Genomic DNA, 19,774 nt, shown 5'->3' on the forward strand with positions numbered 1-19,774 from the left:
GGAAGGAGGTCAAGGTGAGGGTGATAGGCCGGAGTGGGGGTGGGGGCGGAGAGGTCAGGAAGAAGATTGCAGGTTAGGAAGGCGGTGCTGAGTTCGAGGGATTTGACTGAGACAAGGTGGGGGGAGGGGAAATGAGGAAACTGGAGAAATCTGAGTTGATCCCTTGTGGTTGGAGGGTTCCCAGGCGGAAGATGAGGCGCTCTTCCTCCAGCTGTCGTGTTGCTATGGTCTGGCGATGGAGGAGTCCAAGGACCTGCATGTCCTTGGTGGAGTGGGAGGGGGAGTTGAAGTGTTGAGCCACGGGGTGGTTGGGTTGGTTGGTCCGGGTGTCCCAGAGGTGTTCTCTGAAACATTCCGCAAGTAGGCGGTCTGTCTCCCCAAATATAGAGGAGGTCACATCGGGTGCAGCGGATGCAATAAATGATGTGTGTGGAGGTGCAGGTGAATTTGTGGCGGATATGGAAGGATCCCTTGGGGCTTTGGAGGGAAGTAAGGGGGGAGGTGTGGGCGCAAGTTTTGCATTTCTTGCGGTGGCAGGGGAAGGTGCCGGGAGTGGAGATTGGGTTGGTGGGGGTTGTGGACCTGACGAGGGAGTCACGGAGGGAGAGGTCTTTTCGGAACGCTGATAGGGGAGGGGAGGAAAATATATCCCTGGTGGTGGGGTCCGTTTGGAGGTGGTGGAAATGACGACGGATGATACGATGTATATGGAGGTTGGTGGGGTGGTAGGTGAGGACCAGTGGGGTTCTGTCCTGGTTGTGATTGGAGGGGCGGGGCTCAAGGGCGGAGGAGCGGGAAGTGGAGGAAATGCGGTGGAGGGCATCGTCGATCACGTCTGGGGGGACTTTGCAGTCTTTGAAGAAGGAGGCCATCTGGGTTGTACGCTATTGGAACTGGTCCTCCTGGGAGCAGATGCGGCGGAGACGAAGGAATTGGGAATATGGGATGGCATTTTTACAGGGGGCAGGGTGGGAGGAAGTGTAGTCTAGGTAGCTGTGGGAGTCGGTCGGTTACTTGCGGTTGCAGGGGAAGGTGCCGGGAGTGGCTAAACTGTCCCATGGTGTCCTGGGATGTGCAGGTTGGGTGTGTTAGTCATGGGAAATGCAGGGTTATGGAGATAGTGTAGAGGCTGGGTCTAGGTGGGATGCTCTTTGGAGCATTGGTCTAGACCCAATGAGCTGAATAGTCTCATTCTGCACTGTAGGGATTTTCAAATTCTACCTTGTCCCACTGACTCAGGGACTCACTGAGACATTGACATCATGGTATATCCACTGGATTCAGAATCCCAGGCTTCAGTTCTGGGGACTCAGGTTTGAGCCCTACCATGTCAGTGAAATTTGAATTCAATTTCAAGAATTTGGAATGCGAACAATGATCCTGACAGCCAGCACTGATTGTTGTAAAAACCCATCTGCTTTCCCAATAACCTTTAAGGAAGGAAATCCATTATCCTTACCTGCTCTCACCTATATGTGACTTCAGACCACAGCAATGTAGTTGACTCTTAATTGTCCTCTGAAATGGACTCTCAGGGCACTCTGTTAAATCCAAGGCCAACAAAGTACGGGCAACAAACGCTTCCCCAGACAGTGAATGTATTGAAAATAAAAATCTTGCACGGTCTTTACACTGGGACTTTGGAAACTCTGAGACTTTATACTTCCCATGTTTTTTTTTTCTTTGTTTACATGGAGTTCCCTGGAATGTAGAGAAACGGACCATTCAATTCAGTGAGTCCATGACGGCTGGTTATGCCCCAATCAAGTGTTCTTCACTCTTCCGCATCTCTCCCTACCAGGATGATCTATCTCCTCATACCCTCTTATTGTTATCTGTTGATGACCTTGTGCTTCAGACTGGTCCATCGGGGAAAGAATCTTTTCCACAGTTACACTATTAAACCCAGGCATTATCTTAAAGCAGGAAAGTGGATCATCACTCAGTTTCTCTGTTCTGCATAGTCTTTTCAGATAGTTTTTAATTGTGACATCGTCCTTGTCACTGCACCTTCTCCAGGCCTTTGTGTCCTTTTTATATTATGCAAACTAAGATTATACTCAATATTCCATGAGGTTTTTGCAAGTGTTATGATCCCAGATGATGATGATACTATAAAAGTCAGATCCTAAATTAAAACTATAAATTTTATCTTTTCTTTTAATTTATTATGGAGACCAGTCACTGAATATCTGTACAAGAATCAGCTGATGTTCTTTTAACAAATTATGTAAAAGCTTTTACACAAAAGTAAAACACGCAGCAAAGAAGGTTACCTCAGAGTACAATGGAAACTTGACCAGATGGGCCAATGGGCTGAGGAGTGGCAGATGGAGTTTAATTCAGATAAATGCCAGGTGCTGCATTTTGGAAAAGGAAATCAGAACAGTACTTATACACTTAATGGTAAGATCCTGGGAGTGTTGCTGAACAAAGAGACCTAGGAGTGCAGGTTCATAGCTCCTTGAAAGTAGAGTCGCAGGTAAATCGGGTAGTGAAGAAAGTGTGTGATATGCTTTCCTTTATTGGTGTAAGCATTGGGTATAAGAGTTGGGGAGGTCATGTTGCGGCTGTACAGGGCATTAGTTAGGCCAGTTTTGGAATATTGTGTGCAATTCTGGTCTCCTTCCTATCAGAAGGATGTTGTGAAACTTGAAAGGGTTCAGAAAAGCTTTACAAGGATGTTGCCAGGGTTGGAGGATTTGAGCTATAGGGAGAGGCTGAACAGGACGGGGCTGTTTTCCCTGGAGCGTCAGAGGCTGAGGGGTGACCTTATAGAGGCTGATAAAATCATGAGGGGCATGGATAGGGTAAATAGATAAGATCCTTTTCCTGTGGTGTGGGAGTATTAAAACCTGACGGCATAGGTATAGGGTGAGAGGGGAAAGATATAAAAGGGACTTAAGGGGCAAAGATTTCACATAGAGGGTGGTGTGTGTATGGAATCAACTGCCAGAGGAAGTGGTGCAGGCTGGTACAATTACAGCATTTAAAAGGCATCTGGTTGGGCATATGAATAGAAAGGATTTGAAGGAACATGGGCCAAGTGCTGTCAAATGGGACTAGATTAGGTTAGGATATCTGATTGGCATTGACATGTTGGACCGAAAGGTTTGTTGCTGTGCTGTACATCTCTATGACTCCTCGACCCTATGGTATACCATATTAGTCAGTGCTGAGCTCCCACAAAAACATTACAGACATTGTATCATCAGCAAAAAGGCCACACTGTCTCCATACAAAAACTTCTTGTTCAGTTAACGTGGCTCTAATTGCTTTCCTTTTGTTATTCATGTGATTTTTAAAAAAAAACACAATTAATGTCCCCTCCAAAGGTCTTTTAACAAGCTGCTAACTCAGCTCACATGTTGATTTACATGGGTTCCTCAACCTCAAGTCTTCAATGATTTGGTGTGATGTCTTTCTTTGTGATACCTTCAGAGAGAATTTTCTTCTAAGCAACTCAGGATTTCTCCCATTTTGCTCTGAGTGCTTTAGAGACTGCTAAACGAAGAGTACCTATTATGTTATTATGTTTAAAGATGAAATGGATCTGTGCCTGAGTCCCTCCCTCTCCAGTTTCAAACCTCAAGTTTGTAAACTCCTCACAATTATCTTCCAGGAGGGGACTTGCAAGTTGTTTAGCTAAAATCTGATAATTTCTTGGAAATGCTGCCTTGGGCTCACTGTTAACTCATTTTCTGATCTTGTTTTTAAAAAAAACTCATACCTTCACAGAACTGAAAACTAAACCCCATTTTGTCACCACCTGACAGTTTCCAGATAATAACTACATATCATGAGCCTTCATTGGAGCTCCTTGTAGAAAAAAAACTGTAAAGGTGTCTTAACAAACTGCACAGAGGACAGTAACCCGTCACCAAGTCACCCTTTAGTTTCATAGTTAAAAATCACACAACACCAGGTTGTAATCCAACAGGAGAAAGTGAGGCTGCTGGAGGTCAGAGTCAAGGGAGTGTTGCTGAAAAAGCACAACAGGTCAGGCAGCATCCAAGGAGCAGGAGAATTAATATTTTGGGCAAGAGCCCTTCATCAGGAATGAGGCTTGTGGGCCGGGGTGGTGGAGAGATAAATAGGAGGGGGGTGGGCTTGGGGGAAAGGTAGCTGAGAGTGCAATAGGTAGATGAAGGTGAGGGAGGAGGTGGCATGTAGGAGGGGAGAGTGGAGCAGATAGGTGGGAAGGAAAATGAACAGGTAGGTCAGGTCATGAGGGTGGTGCCGAGTTGGAAGTTTGGAACTGGGGTAAGGTGGGGGGAGGGGAAATGAGGTAACTAGTGAAGTCCAATTTGATGCCCTGGGGTTGGAGGGTCCTGAGGAAGATGAGGCGTTCTTCGTCCAGGTGTTGGGTGGTTAGGGTTTGGCAATGGAGGAGGACCAGGACCTGCATGTCCTTGGCAATGTGGGAGGGGGAGATAAAGTGTTTGGCCATGGGGTGGTGGGTGTTGGTTGGTGCAGGTGCCCCAGGGATGTGCTCTGAAACATTCTGCAAGTAGACGATCTGTCTCCCCAGTGTAGACGAGACCACATCAGGAGCAACAGATACAATAAATGACATGTGTGAAAGTGCAGCTGAAACTTTGATGGATGTGGAAGACTCTTTGGGGCCTTGGATGGAGGTGAGGGAGGAGATGTGGCCACAGGTTTTTCTATTCCTGTGGTGGCAGGGGAAGGTGCCAGGATGGGAGGGTGGGTTGTTGGGGGGCATGGACCTGACAAAAGAGTCATGGTTGGAATGGTCTTTACGGAAAGTGGATAGGGGTGGGAGGGAAATATATCTCTGTTGGTGGGGTCAGTTGAAGGTGGCAGAAATGGCAGAAGATGATGTGATGTATACATAGATGAAAGGTGAGAACAGGGGCGGGGGAGTGGGGATTGGGGGGGGCTCTGTCCTTGTTGCAGTTTGAGGGGTGGGGTTTGAGAGCGGAGAAGTGGATGAGTTGTGCTGGAGGGCATCATCGATCATGTCTGGGATGAAATTGCGATCTTTAAAGAAGGAGGCCATCTGGTGTGTTCTGTGGTGGAACTGGTCCTCCTGGGAGCAGAGGCGATGGAAGCAGAAGAATTGGGAATAAGGGTTAGCGTTTGTACAGGAGACAGGGTGGGAGGTGATGTAATCCAGGGAGCTGTAGGAGATGGTGGGTTTGTAGAAAAGCTTTTTGGAGCACCTGCTGAAGAAGCAGAGCTTCAAAGACTAGTGCTTCCAAATAAACCTGTTGGACTATAACCTGATGTTGTGTGATTTTTAACTTTGTCCATCTCAGTCCAACACCGGCACCTCCAAATATTTATTTATATTTGTACAGTACGTGGGCTCTGACCATCCAGCTCAGAGCCAGTCCCTAGAATCAGAAGACTCTCTGAATCCCCTATTTATATCTGTCAACCAGGGCTCCCTGCTTGGCCCAGATTAACAACTCCAATCAGGGAACACATAGTCAGTGAGATCCACCTGATTCAAAATCATTACAGTATCTTCAACAGGCATTTTCATTTTCTTATAATTCTCTTTATTACTATGTCTACTCTATTTGTACAGGTTTACTTTGACAGTAACAATACATTAGCATGAAACATACAAGAACTTTCCATAGCAATCATATTCTGCACAAGTCCATTTTGAACACAACATCTATTTTTCTCCATAATTCTTTGATTAGATTCCCTACAGTGTGGAAATAGGCCCTTTGGCCCAACAAGTCCACATCGACCGTCCGAAGAGTAGCCCACCCAGACCCATTCCCTCTGACTAACATACCCAGCACTATGGGCAATTTAGCACAGCCATTTCACCTGACCTGCATGTCTTTGGACAATGGGAGGAAACTGGAGCACCCGGAGGAAGCCCACACAGACCCGGGGAGAATGTGCAAACTCCAAAAGACAGTCGTCCGAGGCTGGAATTGAATATGGGTCCTTGGTGCTGTGAGGCAGCAGTTATTTACATAAATGATTTGGATGAGAGCATAAGAGGTACAGTTAGTAAGCTTGCAGATGACACCAAAATTGGAGGTGTAGTGGACAGCAAAGAGGGTTACCTCAGATTACAACAGGATCTTGACCAGATGGGCCAATGGGCTGAGAAGTGGCAGATGGAGTGTAATTCAGATAAATGCAAGGTGCTGCATTTTGGGAAAGCAAATCTTAGCAGGACTTATACACTTAATGGTAAGGTCCTAGGGAGTGTTGCTGAACAAAGAGACCTTGGAGTGCAGGTTCATAGCTCCTTGAAAGTGGAGTCGCAGGTAGATAGGATAGTGAAGAAGGTGTTTGGTATGGTTTCATTGACTGGTCAGAGTATTGAGTACAGGAGTTGGGAGGTCATGTTATGGCTGTACAGGACATTGGTTAGGCCTCTGTTGGAATATTGCGTGCAATTCTGGTCTCCTTCCTATCGGAAAGATGTTGTGAAACTTGAAAGGTTCAGAAAAGATTTGCAAGGATGTTGCCAGGATTTGAGCTACAGGGAGAGGCTGAACAGGCTGGGGCTGTTTTCCTTGGAGCATTGGAGGCTGAGAGGTGACCTTATAGACGTTTACAAAATTATGAGGGGCATGGATCGGATAAATAGACAAAGTCTTTTCCCTGGGGTGAGGGAGTCCAGAACTAGAGGGCATAGGTTTAGGGTGAGAGGGGAAAGATATAAAAGAGACCTAAGAGGCAACTTTTTCACATAGAGGGTGGTACGTGTATGGAATGAGCTGCCAGAGGAATTGGTGGAGGCTAGTACAATTGCAACATTTAAGAGTTATATGGATGGGTATATGAATAGGAAGGGATGTGGGCTGGGTGCTGGCAGGTGGGACAAGATTGGGTTGGGATATCTGGTCGGCATGGACTGGTCCGAAGGGTCTGTTGTACATCTCTATGACTCTATGACTCTATGACTCTATGCTAACCACTGAGCCACCATGCTGCCCTATTTCTTAATAAAACTCTTGTCTTTTTTTCCTGTAGCATGAATGATTTTCATATTATATGGTTTTAGCATCAACCTCCAACAAAAGAGTCTCAGACATTCATAATGTAATGTTGCAAGGTACACGAGAGGATTATCATGTGTATACATTACTGTCTATGTAGAGCTGTTGGTTATGAAGACTTCAAAACATTGTAGACCCAATACTAAATTAAAGGATCTTTAATTGTTGAATATTTCTGCTAGCATATATTAAATTGTGTGAAAAATAACTGATCATTTGACCCCCATCTCATCCCTCTGTGCTGACATTGCACCAGCATCAAGATCACTGGCAACAACAGAGTGCATAAATGGCTCATTCTGTAAAACTTATTACTAAGTACTGCTCAAAAATGCTCAGTCATTCCTTTGTTCAGTCAAACTTGTTACTTTTCTTCAACAAAATTGTGCAAGAGGCCATCACATTGCTGCCATTTCTCATTTTGCCCTGATAAAGATTGTCTTTACTTTTGCTAATCTATGTATTATTTTGTTTTCTTGCAGACTGTGCAAATTCCTTTGTTCTCATTGGTAAAATCTGTCATTTGGAGTCTGTACCTTCTATTATTGTTGCTTGGTTTGTGTATAGATTTGCACAAACTGAGCCGCAACTGTAAAGCACAGTTTGACCCAATGGTCCATCTCTCCATCTCTCTCTCTCTCAACCAGGTTGTTAGTTCAAGCCCTACTTAAGATTTAAGCACATCAACTACACTGACAGTTCATTGTCAATGGCACTATCTTTCAAAGGTCCTGATTACCATCAAAACCAAATGAATTACCTGATCATTACCCATTATGGCATTTTGCTAACACAACCTGCTTTCATTGGTTACTTTCAGAACAGTGCCTATATTGGAAAGACCCACATTGGCTGCGAAATGCTTTGGACATGTGAAAAGTGAAAAATAAGATTTTTTACTATTTTCCAATATCATTCCTAGAGGAAAGAGATATTTTATGAACATAAATTCATTAACATTCTGTTTTACTGGAACTGCATCACTCAAAGGCCATGCAGACATAGAGCACACCGAATGGGGTTTAATTGTGTGTTCTTCCATTTCAAATCACCACCATTGCTTCCAAATTGTCTCCAGCAACCTTTATTTTGTGTTGAAACCTTTCCGGTTCAATATTGCTACTCCTTCCCTGTCACTGGGTTAAAATCCTGGAACTCCCTTGCTGCACTGTGGTTCAAGAGGACAGGTCACAAATGTCTTCGCCAGGGAAATTAGGGATTCGCAATAAATGCAGCAATATTTCTCGCAAGGAATTAATGGATATGGGGAGAGTGCGGGTAAATGTCGTTGAAATGCTCACAATTGGCCATGCTAAATTGCCCGTAGTGTTAGGTGAAGGGGTAAATGTAGGGGTATGGGTGGGTTGTGCTTCAGCGGGTCGGTGTGGACTTGTTGGGCTGAAGGGCCTGTTTCCACACTGTAAGTAATCTAATCTAATATAAGTAATCTAATCACCTGATGAAGGAGTGGTGCTCCAAAAGCTAGTTTGCTTCCACATAAACCTGTTGGACTATAACCTGGTGTTGTGTGATTTTTACCTTTGTACGCCCCAGTCCAACACCGGCATCTCCAAATTTTGAAATGCCAATCAGCCATAATTGAATGGCAGAGTGGACATGGGCCAAATGGCCTTACTTCCACTCCTATTTCTTATGGTTTTATTGTCTTAACACCCACAAATCCTGATTGATTAAAAAATGAAAGGTCAAGCGTTCAGGGTCAGAGATTTTCCAAGAGGAATAGACTTTCTGTAAGATTATTAGGCTTACCTCAATCTAGGGCAATTAATGTTCTATACTGTAAGAGCAATGATTAGAGGGTGCTGCCCTTTGCCTTTACCTAGCTAACATGGTCTTTGACAAATTAAGTTTACACTTATTGAATGGTTGGCACAGATGCTCAGTGGTTAGCACTGCTGCCTCATGGTGCTTGGGATCTGGGTTCAATTCCACCCACGGGCACCCGTCAGTGTGGAGTTTACACATTCTCTCCGTGTCTGCATAGGTTTTCTCCAGGGATCTCACAATCCAAAGATGTGCAGGTTAGGTGGACTGGCCATGGAAAATTGTCCATAGTGTTCAGAGATTAGGTGCATTAGTCAGGGAAAACGGAGGGGAATAGGTCTCTTCAGAAGGTTGGTGTGGACCTGGTTGGTGAAAGGCCTGTTTCCACACAATTGGGATTCTGTGATGGAAATTCACTTTTGGACAAGGTTATAACTAAACTGGATCTTTGTAACTAACCGAAGAATTTGTTCAAACATTGTAAGTATTTTTCCTAAATTTTGCTGAAGATAACTAAATAACCAACAGAAACAAAACAGCTACATCATCCTTCAATGACCTTACTAGTTAATTACTGAAAAGCTACTGGTACATTTTAATCTGGCATGGCTTTCATTGATAAGGTCTTTCCAGGATATACAAAGTTGGTATTTCTTTCACTATATTGGTTAACATAACTTCTCTTTATCCCTTTAAAAAGCCAACTTTTGTAATAGGCCCAGCTTTCCAAATTCTTTCAATATGGTCTTGGGGTCATGGAATCATAGAGATATACAGCACAGAAACAGACCTATCGGTCCAACCCATCCATGCCGACCAGATATCCTAAATTAATCTAGTCCCATTTGCCAACACTTTGCCCATATCTCTCTAAATCCTTCCTATTCATATACCTATCCAGGTGCCTTTTAAATGCTGTAATTGTACCACCCTCCACCACTTCCTATGGCAGTTCGTTCCGTACACGCACCACCCTCTGCATGAAAAGGTTCCATCTCTGGTCCCTTTTAAATCTTTCCTCTCTCACCTTAAATCTATGCCCCCTATTTTTGGACTCCCCTACCCTGGAGAAAAAAAGCTTGGCTCATCACCCTATCCATTCCGCTCGCAATTTTATGAACCTCTATAAGGCGGTACACCCCTCAGCCTCCGATGCTCCAGGGAAAATAGTGCCAGCCTATTCAGCCTCTCCCTATAGCCCAAACCCTCCAAATCTGGCAACATCGTTGTTAATCTTTTCTGAACCCTTTCCAGTTTCACAACATTCTTCCGATAGGAAGGAGACTAGAATTGCATGTGATATTCCAGAAGTGGCCTAACCAATGTCCTGTACAGCTGCATTCCAATAATAAAATTGGATATGAATCCGCCTTTGATATCACATTGATTTTCTAAATATGTTCTAACATATTCTAATATTCTAATATATTCTAATATTGCAATCTATATGGTTTTGTCACTATCACAATAGTTGAGATCCTTCTGAAACAAAATAAAGAGCAGTGGATGCTGGAGATCTGAAACAGATAAAATCAGGAATTGTTTGAGAAATTTAGCAGATCTTGCAGCTCCCTGTGGAGAGAAATTAGAATTAACATTTTGAGTTCAGTGATCCTTCATCAGAAGGGGAGGTGATGGTCTTGTGGTATGATCACTGGGCTGCTAATCCAGTGACCCCGGTAATGTTCTGGGGACTTGGGTTCAAATCCCACCAGGGCAGATGGTGGAATTTGAATTCAATAAAAATCTGGCATCAAGAATCTGATGATGACCATAAATTCATTATCAATTGTCAGGAGAAACCTATCTGGTTCACTCATGACCCTTAGGGAAGGAAACTGCCCTCCTTACCTGGTCTGGCCAACATGTGGCTACGGCAATGTGGTTGACTCTTAACTGCCCCATGGGCAATTTGAGATGGGTAATAAACACTGGCCTATCCAGCAATCCCCTCATCCTGTGAATAAATAAAAAAAATCGAACTGAAGGTGAGGTAGCTGGTAAGATCCTGATCCTGTGACCTGCTTCAATAATATAATAAAGTATTGTATTTTGGTAAAAACAATCAAGGGCAGGACGTATGCAGTTAATAGCAGGATTCTGGATAGTGTTGCCAAACAGAGAGATTGAAGGGTTCAGGTACATAGATCTTGGAAGGTCTACTGGAAGACGGTGGTTAAGAAGGTGCATAGCACACTTGCCTTCATTGCTCAGATCATTGAGTATAATAGTTGGGACATCATGTTGAGGTTGTACAGGACTTTGGTGAGGCCATTTTGGAGTATTGTGGACAGTTCTGGTTGGCCTATTATCGGAATGCTATCATTAAGCAGGAGAAGGTTCAGAAAAGATTTACCAAGGTATTGCCAAGACTGGAGGGTTTGACTTGTCAGGAGAGGCTGGATAGGCTGGGACTTTTTACACTGGAGCATTGATGGGGTGACCGTATGGAGGTTTATAAAATCATGAGGGGCATGGATTAGGTGAATAGCAAAGGTCATTTACCCAGGATGGGGGAGTTTAAAACTAGGGAGCATATTTTTACAGTGAAATGAGAAAGATTAAAAAGGGACCTGAGTGGCAACCTTTTCAGACAGAGGGTGGTTCATGTGAGAAATTAAAAATCACACAACACTAGCTTTCAGAGCGCCGCTCCTTCACCTGATGAAGGAGCGTCACTCCGAAAGCTAGTGTGCTTCCAAGTAAACCTGTTGGACTATAACCTGGTGTTGTGTGATTTTTCACTTTGTACACCCCAGTCCAACACCGGCATCTCCGAATCATGTGAGAATTGAACTCCTAGAGGAGGTGATCGGTGCAGGTACAGTTCCAACATTTAAAAGACATTGGGACATGTCCACGGATGAGAAAGGTTCAGAGGGATATGGGCCAAATAAAGGCAAATGGGACTAGTTTAGTTTGGGAAACTTGTTTTGCATGGACTGGTTGTACTGAAGGGTCTGTTTCCGCACTATATACCTCTATGACACCATGACCTCATCCCTCAACTGGGCTGACTTCTCTGTCTTGAGTCTGTACGTTTGCTTCTTTCTGAATAATGCTACCCCACGTTAACATCACACTAAGTAAAGGACATATTTTCTGGCATGTAACAAATTAATTTATGCATCTGTCAAGAGTTTTCATAAATGCTCTTGTTATTTTTCTGGGGGATGGAATAGCATTTCTCAAATCTCCCTATCAGCTCCATGTAATCCAATTTGATTTATTAGAGGGTCAACTTTTGAATCTTTACCTTTAATTCATTCTCAAATCATTCAGATTCATTTATTCAATTTTCTATTTCTTTCACCTCTCTAAACATACAACTGTTCTGACTATCCTCTTTGTCCTTGTAGCAGATTCACTGACTTTCCTCTTGTCTGGAATGCTCACTATATAATTTTTATAACTGAATTTCTTTTTGATTTGATAAACCCCAGTGAATGCCACTTTAATGGTTCTCCAAAGCAGGTCAAAGTGCTAAGACTTTATTTCTAACAACAAAATTCTAAGCTTTGGCAATTTTAATCTGTTCCAGGTTTCAATGTTTGGGGTTGACTACAGTTCAAATGCTTTTTGACCAACACATGGTTCCAGTTTAGTTTCCATGGAAACTTGACAAATGTGTTGAAAGTGAAGGCACTGAGCTGTGATATAATAATATTTATAGAATTAATTTACCTTATGTCTGTGTACAAGTTCAAAGATCTGAAACCCGTGGACTCACTGGGGGCATCCCTAATGGCAAACGGTAGCAGGTGAATTGCTTTTCCTGAATCATTAGGACATTCCTGATGATAAGCTCTAACCATGATCTTTAAAGTCTGTGGTCATCTTTCTAATTCCCCCACACTCCCCCGGAACCGTAAATGATAAACTGAAGGTGGACCTTGTTGTTTTCCCAAACTCATTATTTCTTCGAATATTTGCAGCATAAAATTTCAATATTTGTCTGATTATTCACTGGGTAATCTATATATTGGGACAAAAATGAACTCATTTTGCAACTGACGGTTTTAGTCTCAAAGGTACTGAAAGGCACTGTCATAGGAAATCTTTTTGAAATAATAATTGAAAGGCACCAATTTCCACTTCTGGTTTTAGGTAGGTGTCCTACACAATCCACTAACATCCTGCCATGAGATTGTCAAAAGCTGGTATCAGAATTAAAAGTACCATTTAATTGATGTTTGGGATTTTCCCACGAGCTGACATGTATGCACATGTATTGGGATTTAAGCACATCCCCATGCAGTCTTGGCCAGTACAAATATTTAAGTATTTTAGCTTGAAATTTCCGAATATAAGTGACGTGCCAATGGAATTTCCCCTTCCCATTGTTCTTACTTTCCTTTCTTCTCTCTCAGCAATGTGGGAATCCTTATTTTCACATCTCTTTCCAAATGTCTTTTATTTTTCACTTCCGACAATTTCCATTTCTCTTTGCTTCTCTTTCTTTTCCCATTTCCTTGTTCACTTTTTCTTTATTTTTCTTTCTTTTTGCTTTTCCACTAATTTAGGCATTTTCATTTCGAACAGAATCTGAGCAGTTGACACATTAAATTCAAGTCTTGCTCTTATTTTAAACTCTAAATTCTTGGTCATCACTTTAAGCATCTGACCCAATGACATTGTTCTCTTATTTCTACCTGCAACACCTCTCTGTTAATTCTTAGCTGATGTTGAGTTAAAGACGTCAAACAATCCACTGCTGTATCTTCTGCTCCCAGAAAAGTCACAGCAACATAGAATCTCTACAGTGTGGAAGCAAGCCATTTGGCCTATTGAGTCCATACTAACCCTCTGAGACATGCCCTACCACATCCCACCCACTTCCCCACCCCCCCACCCCAATCATGTAACCCAAGAATATAGTACGTAGAATCTCACAGCGCAGTACAGGCCCTTCGGCCCTCAATGTTGTGCCGATCTGTGAAACCAATCTGAAGCCCATCTATCCTACATTCTCATCCATATGCCTATCCAATGACCATTGAAATGCCCTTAAAGTTGGCGAGTCTACCACAGTTGCAGGCAATGTGTTCCACACCCTTACTACTCTCTGAGTAAAGAAACTATCTCTGACATTTATCCTATATCTATCACCCCTCAATTTAAAACTATGCCCCCTTGTGTTAGCCATCACCATCTGAGGAAAAATCTCTCACTGTCCACCCTATCTAACCCTCTTGATTATCTTGTATGTCTCAATTAAGTCACCTCCCAACCTTCGTCTCTCTAATGAAAACAGCCTCAAATCCCTCAACTTTTCCATGGAAGACCTCCCCTCCATACCAAGCAAAATCCTAGTAAATCTCCTCTGAACCCCTTCCAAAGCTTCCACATCCTTCCTATAATGCGGTGACCAGAACTGTATACAATACTCCAAGTGCGGCCGCACCAAAGTTTTGTACAGCTGAGGCATGATCTCATGGCTTCAAAACTCAATCCCTCTACCAATGAAAGCTAACACACCAAATGCCTTCTTAACGACCTTATCAACCTGGGTGGTAACTTTCAAGGAACTATGTGTCTGGACACCGAGATCTCTCTGCTCATCTACCAAGAATCTTACCGTTAGCCCAGTGCTCTACATTCCTGTTACGCCTTCCAAAGTGAACCACCTCACACTTTTCTGCATTAAACTCCACTTGGCACCTCTCAGCCCAACTCTGCAGCTTATCTATGTCTCTCTATAACCTACAATATTCTTCATCACTATCCACAACTTTAGTGTCATCTGCAAATTTACAAACCCACCCTTCTATGCCCTCATCTAGGTTATTTATATAAATGACAAAAAGCAGTGTACCCAAAACAGATCCCTGTGGTAACCCACTAGTAACTGAACTCCAGGACGAATATTTCCCATCATTCCACACACCCACCACTCTCTGTCTTTGTTCAGCTCGCCAATTTCTGATCCAAACCGTTAAATCACCCTCAATCCCATGCCACTGTATTTTGTGCAATAGCCTACCCTGGCTATCTTTTCAGACGCCTTACTGAAATCCATATACACCGCATCAACTGCTTTACCCTCATCCCCACAGGTTCTAAAAAGAGACAGTGTAAGATAGCAGATGATGACATATCCCTCCCAGATCATCTCAACGCCTTCTCTGCTCGCTTTGAGCAGAATTTCAGCGGAGAGGTAACACCTATTCCAACAAATCTTGAAGTACCTATCCCAACAGCCACTGCATCAGAGGTCCGATCAGTTTTCCTTCGTGTGAATCCAAGGAAAGTGATGGGACCAGACGGAGTACCAGGCCGTGCACTCAGAGCATGTGCAGATCAACTGGCAGAGGTCTTCTCGACATCTTCAACCTCTCCCTGCAGCAGGCCACTGTCCCTCCCTGTTTCAAGAGGGCCAACATCATCCCTGTACCTAAGAAGGCTCATGCAGCATATCTCCATGACGACCGCCCAGTGGCCCTAACTTCGGTGGTTATGAAGTGCTTTGATAGGCTGGTCATAGCATTAGCTGAAAAATGTGTTGCTGGAAAAGCACAGCAGGTCAGGCAGCATCCAAGGAGCAGGAGAATCGACATTTCGGGCATAAGCCCTTCTTCAGGAATGCCCGAAATGTTGATTCTCCTGCTCCTTGGATGCTGCCTGACCTGCTGCGATTTTCCAGCAACACATTTTTCAGCTCTGATCTCCAGCATCTGCTGGTCATGGAATTAGTCAACTCCAGCCTCTCCACTACTCTTGACCCACTCCAATTTTCCTGTCGACCAACAGATCCACGTCAGATGCCCTTCATTCCTCCCTAGATCATCTTGACAATAAGAACAGCTACGTAAGAATCCTACTCATTGACAATAGACAATAGACAACAGACAATAGGTGCAATTGTAGGCCATTCTGCCCTTTGAGCCTGCACCACCATTGAACATGATCATGGCTGATCATCCTTAATCAATATCCTGTTCTTGCCTTATCTCCATAACCCTTGATTCCACTATCCTTGAGAGCTCTATCCAACTCTTTCTTAAATGAATCCAGAGACTGGGCCTCCACTGCCCTCCACTGACCTCTGGGGCAGAGCATTCCACACAGCCACCACTCTCTGGGTGAAGAAGTTTCTCCTCATCTCTGTCCTAAATGGTCTACCCCGTATTTTTAAGCTGTGTCCTCTGGTTCGGCACTCACCCATCAGCGGAAACATGTTTCCTGCCTCCAGAGTGTCCAGTCCTTTAATAATCTTATATGTCTCAATCAGATCCCCTCTCAGTCTTCTGAACTCAAGGGTATACAAGCCCAGTCGCTCCAGTCTTTCAGCGTAAGGTAGTCCCGCCATTCCAGGAATTGACCTCGTGAACCTTCGCTGCACTCCCTCAATAGCCAGAATGTCTTTCCTCAAATGTGGAGACCAGAACTGCACACAGTACTCCAGGTGTGGTCTCACCTGTACAGCTGCAGAAGAACATCTTTGCTTCTATACTCAATCCCTCTTGTTATGAAGGCCAGCATGCTATTAGCCTTCTTCACTACCTGCTGTACCTGCATGCTTACCTTCATTGACTGGCGTACAAGAACACCCAGATCTCTCTGTACTGCCCCTTTACCTAAATTGATTCCATTTAGGTAGTAATCTGCCTTCCTGTTCTTGCCACCAAAGTGGATAACCATACATTTATCCACATTAAACTGCAATGATAGTTCAGCCTTCAACACTATTTTTCCCTCGAGACTGATTTCTAAAATTAGTGATCTTGGACTAAAGCCCACTCTCTGCAACTGGATCCTCAGTTTCCTGACCCACAGGCCACAATCAGTGAAGATTGGGGACAATATTTCATCCTCACTAACACTCAACACTGGAGCCCCTCAGGGGTGCGTATTCAGCCTCGTACTGTACTTACTGTATACCCATGACTGTGTCACCAATACCAGACTAATGCCATCTACAAGTTCGCTGATGCCACCACCATAGTCGGTTGAATCTCAGATGGTGATGAAACGGACTACAGATGGGAGGTGGAAGACCCCGAAAAATGGTGCACTGAGAACAACCTAGCTCTCAATGCCGGCAACACCAAGGAACTCATTATTGACTTTCAGCGGGATGTTACTCATGCCCTCCCTACACATTAACAGCACAGAGGTGGAACGTGTGGAGAGTGTCAAGCTCCTGGGAATGGTGATCCACAACAAGCTTTCTTGGATTCTTCATGTGGACGCACTGTTTACAAATCCTATCTCTTATAACCCTTTCTAACACTTTACCCATAACTGAAATAAGACTCACAGGTCTATAATTTCCAGGGTTATATACTCTCCATCTTGAACAAGGGAACAGCATTTGCTATCCTCCAGTCTTTTGGTACCCCCACCTATTCCTGTAGACCTGCATTTCCTGTGGCTCACCCATGTAGCCTGCAAATCTCTGGACACTATGGGCAATTTAGTATGGCCAATCCACCTAACCTGGTCATCTTTGATTTGTGGGAGAAAACTGGAGCACCCGGAGGAAATCCACACAGACATGAGGAGAATGTGCAAACTCCACACAATCTCCTGAGGCTGGGATGAAACCCCCATCCCTGGAGCTTTGAGACAGCAGTGCTAACCACTGAGCCACCGTGCTGCCCAATTCAAAAGCCAATTTCAACAGTCAAAGCCATTTTGAAATTCTGACCAATGTCATATTTTTCACACCATTCCTGTTTCTGTGCTCACTGCATCCCGGAAGTCTATTTTTAAAGAGTCAAAGATCTTCATTAAATTCAATAAATGTTGATCTTGCAAAGAGCCTTAATTTTGTTATGATCCCAACTAATGATAATACGGGACATTTCAGATCCCAGAGTGAAACCTGGCTTGATAGGTCATAAGTTTTATTTTTCTTTTTGTTTTCTACGATGGACAGTCACTGAACATCTTCATGAGTAACCACCAATGTATGTTTAACAAATGCATAAAAACGTAATGCACAAAAGAAAACACAAACTCTCTTAGAATATTTAAGACTATTTGAAGCAACCTCATTTCAAATGTATGAAAGATAGATTCAACCCTTTTACTCGACCATCCATCCTACAAGCACTCAAACGGAGGGAAGGCTTATCCCTGTATCCATATTATCCCTGTGTTCAGCTGACACAGGTTGAAGGAAACAATTCAGTCCACATATTGGTGTCTTCCTGGAACAGTCTGGCTACATCTTGTTCCACTTCCTTCGCAGTCTCAGTCCAAAAATGAGAGGAAAATCCTTCTCTTCCTTCTGCATAATGTCGTTAAACTCCATTCTGAGGAGAAGTTGGATATGTGATGATTGTTTTTGCAACGGGGAAGGCTAAGACCTGGGAACTTAACAGAAGTTTTTAAGATAAGTTAGACTGGTTATCAAGGTTAGATCACACGGAATACAGGGAGAACTAGTCTAGTGGATTTTGAACTGACTTGAAGGTAGAAGGTGGTGGTGGTGGAGGGTTGTTTTTCAGACTGGAGGCCTGTGACCAAGGATCGATGCTGAGGCCACTGCTTTTTGTCATTTATATAAATGATTTGGATGTGAACATAGGAGGTAGCGTTAGTAACTTTACAGATGACATCAAAATTGGAGGTGTAGCTAACAGTGAAGAAGGTTATTTCAGAGTACAACAGGATCTTGATCAGATAGGCCAGAAGACCAAGAAGTGGCAGATGGAGTTTAATTTAGATAAATGTGAGGTGCTGCATTTTGGGAAAGCAAATCAGAGCAGGACTTATACACTCAATAGTGAGGTCCTCACGAGTGTTGCTGAATAAAGAGATCTTGGAGTGCAGGTTCATAGCTCTTTGAAAGTAGAATCACTGGTAGATAGAATAGTGAAGTAAGTGTTTGGCACGCTTACTTTTATTGCTCAGTGCATTGAGTATAAAGGTTGGGATGTCCCGTTGCAGCTGTACAGGACATGGGTTCAGCCACTTTTGGAATACTGTGCGCAATTCTGGTCTCCCTCCAATCGGAAGGATGTTACGAACCTTAAAAAAGTTCAGAAAAGATTTACAAGGATGTTGCCAGGGTTGGAAGATTTGAGCTATAGGGAGAGGTTGAATAGGCTGGGGCTGTTTTCCATGAAGCATTGGAGGCTGAGGGCTGATCTTATAAAGGTTTATAAAATCATGAGGGGCTTGGATAGGGTGAATTGACAAAGTCTTTTCCCTGGGTTGGGGGAAACCAAAGCTAGAGGGTATAGATTGAAAGTGAGAGAGGAAAGTTTTAAAAGGGACCTGAGGGGTAACATTTTCATGCAGAGGGTGGTGCGTGTATGGAATGAGCTGTCAGAGAAAGTGGTGGAGGCTGGTACAATTACAGTATTTAAAAGGCATCTGGATGTGTATATGAATGGGAAGGGTTTAGAGGGATAAGGGCCAAGTGCTGGCAAATGGGACTAGATTAGATTAGGATATCTGGTCAGCATGGACGAGTTGGACTGAAGGGTCTGTTTCCGTGCTGTACACCTCTATGATTATATGAATTTATAATGAGAGGTTTTGAGGAAGTAAACAGGTGAAAAAAGCTTCCTTCCAGGGACCAGATTGCTCACCAGAGACACTGATTTAAAACCCCTGGAGATCCGTCTGGTGGGCAGAAGGGGAAATCTATGTGCATTCATCCCAATACTTTTACTTATTTCACTGCTGGGCATCACTGACCGGGCCAGGAGAAAGTGAGGACTGCAGGTGCTAGAGATCAGAGTCGATAGTGTGGTGCTGGAAAAGCACAGCTGGTCAGGCAGCATCCAAGGAGCAGGAGAATCGACATTTTGGGCATAAACCCTTCATCAGGAAGGGCTTATGCTTGAAATGCCGATTTTCCTGCTCCTTGGATGCTGCCTGACCTGCTGTGCTTTTCCAGCACCACACTCTCATCACTGGCTGGTCAATATTTATTGCTCATCCCTAGTTGTCCGTTGAGAAGGTGGTGGTGAGCTGCCTTCTTGACCTGCTGTAGGTAGACCCACAATGCTTTTGGAGAGATAAATTCACTC

The sequence above is a fragment of the Chiloscyllium punctatum genome, chromosome 26, assembly GCF_047496795.1.
Source record: "Chiloscyllium punctatum isolate Juve2018m chromosome 26, sChiPun1.3, whole genome shotgun sequence".
NCBI classification, from domain to species: Eukaryota; Metazoa; Chordata; class Chondrichthyes; order Orectolobiformes; family Hemiscylliidae; genus Chiloscyllium; species Chiloscyllium punctatum.